We start from the raw sequence: 6,256 nt of genomic DNA on the forward strand, positions 1-6,256 counted from the left end.
TAGAGACCTCTGGGACAGCATTAAATACACCAATATTCGAATTACAGAGGGTGCCAGAAGAAGAAGAGAAAAGGAAAGGGACTGAGAAAATATTTGAAGAGATTATAGTTGAAAACTTCCCTAATATGGTAAAGGAAATAGTCAATCAAGTCCAGGAAGTGCAGAGAGTCCCATACAGGATAAATCCAAGGAGAAACATGCCAAGACACATATTAATCAAACTATCAAAAATTAAATACAAAGAAAAATATTAAAAGCAAGGGGAAAGCAACGAATTACATAAAAGGGAATCCCCATAAGGTTAACAGCTGATCTTTCAGCAGAAACTCTGCAAGCCAGAAGGGACTGGCAGGACATATTTAAAGTGATGAAAGGGAAAAACCTACAGCGAAGATTACTCTACCCAAAAGGATCTCATTCACATTTGATAGAGAAATTAAAACCTTTACAGACAAGCAAAATTAAGAGAATTCAGCACCATCAAACCAGCTTTACAACAAATGCTAAAGGAACTTCTCTAGGCAGGAAACACAAGGGAAGGAAAAGACCTACAATAACAAACCCGAAACAATTAAGAAAATGGTAATAAGAACATACATATTGACAATTACCTTAAATGTAAACGGATTAAATGCTCCCAGCAAAAGACATAGACTGGCTGAATGGATACAAAGACAAGACCCGTATATATGCTGTCTACAAGAGACCCACTTCAGACATAGGGACACATAGAGACTGAAAGTGAGGGGATTGAAAAAAGATATTCCATGCAAATGGAAATCAAAAGAAAACTGGAGTAGCAATTCTCATATCAGACAAAATAGACTTTATAATAAAGACTATTACAAGAGACAAACAAGGACACTACATAACGATCAAGGGATCAATCCAAGAAGAAGATATAACAATTATAAATGTTTATGCACCCAACATAGGAGCACCTCAATACATAAGGCAAATGCAAACAGCCATAAAAGGGGAAATCAACAGTAAAACAACCATAGTAGGGGACTTTAACACCTCACTTTTACCAATGGACAGATCAACCAAAATGAAAATAAATAAGGAAACACAAGCTTTAAATGACACATTAAACAAGATGGACTTAATTGATATTTATAAGACATTTCATCTAAAAACAACAGAATACACTTTCTTCTCAAGTGCTCATGGAACATTCTTCAGGATAGATCATATCTTGGGTCACAAACCAAGCCTTGGTAAATTTAAGAAAATTGAAATCGTATCAAGTATCTTTTCTGACCACAATGCTATGAGACTAGATAACAATTACAGGAAAAATTATGTAAAAAATCCAAACACATGGAGACTAAACAATACACTAATTAATAACCAAGAGAGCACTGAAGAAATCAAAGAGGAAATCAAAAAATACCTAGAAACAAATGACAATGAAAACATGATGACCCAAATCTATGGGATGCAGCAAAAGCAGTTCTAACAGGGAAGTTTATAGCAATAGAATCCTACCTCAAGAAACAAAAAAAATCTCAAATAAACAACCTAACATTACACCTAAAGCAATTAGAGAAAGAAGGACAAAAAAACCCCAAAGTGAGAAGAAGGAAAGAAATCATAAAGATCAGATCAGAAATAAATGAAAACAAATAAAGGAAACGATAGCAAAGATCAAAAAAAGCTGGTTCTTTGAGAAGATAAAGAAAATTGATAAACCATTAGCCAGACTTATCAAGAAGAAAAGGGAAAAAACACTCATATCAACAGAATTAGAAATGAAAAAGGAGAAGTAACAACTGACACTGCAGATTACAAAGGATCATGGGAGATTACTACAAGCAACTATATGCCAATAAAATGGACAACCTGGAAGAAATGGACAAATTCTTAGAAAAGTACAAAAAGACAGGCTCTTCAATAAGTGGTGCTGAGATAACCGGACAGCTACATGGAAAAGAATGAAATTAGAACACTCCCTAACACCATACACAAAAGTAAACTCAAAATGGATTAAAGACCTAAATGTAAGGCCAGACACTATGAAACTATTAGAGGAAAACATAGGCAGAACTCTTTATGACATAAGTCACAGAAAGATCCTTTTTGACCCACCTCCTAGAGTAATGGAAATAAAAACAAAAACAAACAAATGGAACCTAATGAAAGTTAAAAGCTTTTGCCCAACAAAGGAAACCATAAAAAAATACGAAAAGACAACCCTCACAATGGGAGAAAATATTTGCAAATAAAGCAACTGACAAAGGATTAATTTCCAAAATATACAAGCAGCTCATGCAACTCAATATCAAAAAAACAAACAACCCAATCCAAAAATGCGCAGAAGACTTAAATACACGTTTCTCCAAAGAAGATATACAATTGCCAACAAACACATGAAAGGATGCTCAACATCACTAATCATTAGAGAAATGCAAATCAAAACTACAATGAGGTATCACCTCACACCGGTCAGCATGGCCATCATCAAAAAATCTACAAACAATAAATGCTGGAGAGGGTGTGGAGAAAAGGGAACATTCTTGCACTGTTGGTGGGACTGTAAATTGATACAGCCACTATGGAGAACAGTATGGAGGTTCCTTAAAAAACTCAAATAGAACTACCATATGACCCAGCAATCCCACCACTGGGCATATATCCTGAGAAAACCATAATTCAAAAAGAGTCATGCACCACAATGTTCATTGCAGCTCTATTTACAGTAACCAGGACATGGAAGCAACCTAAGTGTCCATCAACAGATGAATGGATAAAGAAGATGTGGCACATATATACAATGGAATATTACTCAGCCATAAAAGGGAACAAAATTGAGTTATTTGTAGTGAGGTGGATGGACCTAGAGGGGAGGGGGAAGGGTAAGCTGGGACGAAGTGAGAGAGTGGCATGGACATACAGACACTACCAAATGTGAAATAGATAGCTAGTGGGAAGCAGCTGCATAGCCCAGGGAGATAAGCTCGGTGCTTTGTGACCACCTAGAGGGGTGGGATAAGGAGGGTGGGAGAGAGACGCAAGAGGGAGGGGAGAAGGGGATATATATGTATATGTATAGCTGATTCACTTCGTTATAAAGCAGAAACTAACACACCATTGTAAAGCAGTTATACTCCAATAAAGATGTTAAAAAAAAAAAAAAAGAAAAATACTCAGTTCCCAAAAGCTATAGCTAACAAAGGGTCTGACAAGGAAGTTGAAAAATAGATTGGTTCAATTCCTTGGAGCTCAACATCAGCATGATTTTGGCTGACAGGTAAATACTGACTAAAGCAGACCCGAGAGCTGAGAGGAGGCAGACATGCAGAAAAAAATCCCTTCCTCATTCCTGGGGCAAAGGCCACAGTTTTTATTTTTCTTAATGATAAAAGGCTGTTGGAAGTCAAGCATTGCATGGCGATGGCAATGTGCTCCCTTTCACCTCTGTAGGAAATGTAACTAATTCTGTCACCCTCCTGAGGCTATGACAGGAACTCAAGAAAATAGGCAGAGGGAAAAATCAGGAGTGTGGTGTAGTGGTTTTAACATGTTATAACAAAGACGAGAGTGGAATAACATGCCAGAGGTGACTAGAGATATGGATTAGGGTAAATTTTTAAGCCAGCCATGTGGAAAGTTATTTCTGTGCTCACCCTTAACAAATTTGGTTTTACAAATTTTACAAATTCTGCTCCCGTATAGCAAAGTGTCTTTCTAATCTGTCATTGCATATGAATTAATTTTAGGGTCTGCTGTAGGAATGATATTAAGTTGATGCAGAAAGTGGGAGAGTAACATTTTACAGCAAATTTCTTTATGCTTCTTCTGGAAATGAAGACATGCTTCCCTGACTGAATAATGGATACCAATAATAGAGAGCATTATTCAGTCTGAAAGGCACATTGAGTATATATATCTAATGAAAATAATAGCTAACATTTATTGCATACTTCTGATATAACAGGCATTATTCTAAGTGCACTGCATGGATTATGTCAGTCCCCATCTGGTCCTTTGAGGTACAGTGGCCGAGGTGGACTCGACCTCCATGGCACTGCCATTGTCTCCCATGCCCCCTGGCCTGATGCTAGGCCTGCCTCCCCTTTTAAGTATTGGGGTGCCATCTAACTGGTCTTCTTGCCTTCCCTGTACATGCTGCATCCCCAGTGATGTTCTTGAAGCCAACACAGGTCTTGGCTGGATTAGAAATGGATACTCGCTTAGAACAGATCAAGCATCTGAGCTTTCCCAGAAAGTAGAGCTAGCTATTGCAGACCCGTGGTTTTAGGCAAATGAGCAGAACTGAGCCAAAAAGATTCATGAGCGAAGTTGGGGGGCGCCCGGGTCAGAGCAACATGATGGGAAGTGAAGGAGGTGATTTCCCAGGCCACTCAGGACCATTGTAGTTTAGATGAAAAAGTGCCTTTCTCACACAGGGGATAAACAGGGGGACAATGCCGGGAGGTGGGTGGACAGAGCATGCAGGAGTTAAGTCTGGCAGAGCTCAGAGCCCTAGATGTCTGACACCTCGTGTGAGGAGGAACGAGCCTGAGGTGGGGTCTGCACTGTGGGTGGGAGAGGAGAAGGGCAAGTAAAACGGGCATAGTCCTTTGGCTCCCTTTGCCCACAGGTCTTATTTTTACTTCTGTAGTAGCTTTTCATCATTGACTTAAGAATGGTTATGTCAACACATTTCTTCAAACACTTGTTGGGAAGGTCCCACATTGGACAAATAATGCCGCTCCCTGGTGCCCACCCCGGGCTGCTTCAGTTCTGACACCTCCAGCCAAACCAGAGAATGTGGCTCTGTGAATGGTCTGAGGACCTGCCCAGACCTCGCCTAGCATGGCGGCCAAATGCAAATGACCATGGCTGAGAGCATGGGCCAGCCCTGGTCCTGATGGGCTGATGAGAAGGAACCAAAATCTGTGCTTGAAAGGACATGAGCTGAAAACCACTTTGGGCTTCATTAGCACCAGGAACCCATACTCTGAAACTCATCCATTTCTCTGCTTTTGTGTTTTCCTTTCTTACCTTTGGTTGCTCTCCCACTGTTGTTTTGTAGTGAAATTCTTTTAGAAACATTCTAATCTTCCCTCAGTTGAACTGAGAGGCTGGGCCCAGGTGAGGTGAAGCCACAGAAAGGGAACTGCTTTGTTATCCCCCCAACATGGGTGCTTTCATTCAAATGGAGTCTCGATGGTTAGGGTCAAAGGGAGTCCCTTGTTGGGCATCTAATATCTTTCAAGAGCACTTTGTCAAACATTAGTGAAGGTAAGTGTTGGATCATCACTTGGAAAAGATGAGCCAGAGGAGACTGAATAATCTGACTCTTGACCACTTCCTGGGTCAGGGGTCACAAGGAGTCACTTGCATCTAAATTCAGCCCTTAGGAGTCTGAGTTCAAATTTCAGATTCTTCAACCAGTTTACTAGACATGAGTATCCTTAGGAGAGGAGAGAGCATGAGAAAAGAGGTAAGAGCACAGGCTTAGAGTCAGACACACCTGGGCAGAAACCCTGCCGTTTTATAGCTGTGTGGCCTTGAAAAAGTCCCTTAATCCCCCTGCCTCAGGTCCCTTGATGGCAAACTGAGGGAAAGAAACCACTGTAGAAACATCTTAACAATTAAATGAGATAATATAAGTAAAATTATCATTAGCACAGACAGTGGTCCATAATAAAATCTCCTAAATGGAAATAGTACTTATTTATCTTGTACCTAATTGAGTGTCTGGAATATTGGAGGTATAAAATCATTATTTGTTGAATTTAATTGAACCCAAATTTTTTTTTTAACTGGACACATTCCAGTGAAGTGAAGTGGCGGAAGTTTAATACAAGGTTCTAGGGACTTCCCTGGTGGTCCAGTGCTTAAGACTCCGTGCTGCCAATGCAGGGGGCACGGGTTCAATCCCTGCATGCTGCGAAGCTTGGCCAAATAAATAAATAAAAATAAATTAAAATTTTTTTCTTTTTTTTTACAGTTAGTTTGACTCAGGTTTCAAACAAAGTGCACCCATTGCATTGAACTTTAATCCTTTTCAATCAGGAGCAGTTCTTAGTCCATCTTCAATGTCCCACATTCTGGATATTTCTGTATATTTTCTCATTGTACCATTTAACTTGATCTTTTTTTTTTTTTTTTTTTTTTGCAGTACGCGGGCCTCTCACTGCTGTGGCCTCTCCCGTTGCGGAGCACAGGCTCCGGACTCGCAGGCTCAGCGGCCATGGCTCACGGGCCCAGCCGCTCCGCGGCATGTGGGATCTTCCCGGACCGG

The sequence above is a fragment of the Monodon monoceros genome, unplaced genomic scaffold, assembly GCF_005190385.1.
Source record: "Monodon monoceros isolate NGI ecotype Baffin Bay Population unplaced genomic scaffold, NGI_Narwhal_1 Super_Scaffold_20, whole genome shotgun sequence".
Taxonomy (NCBI): Eukaryota; Metazoa; Chordata; class Mammalia; order Artiodactyla; family Monodontidae; genus Monodon; species Monodon monoceros.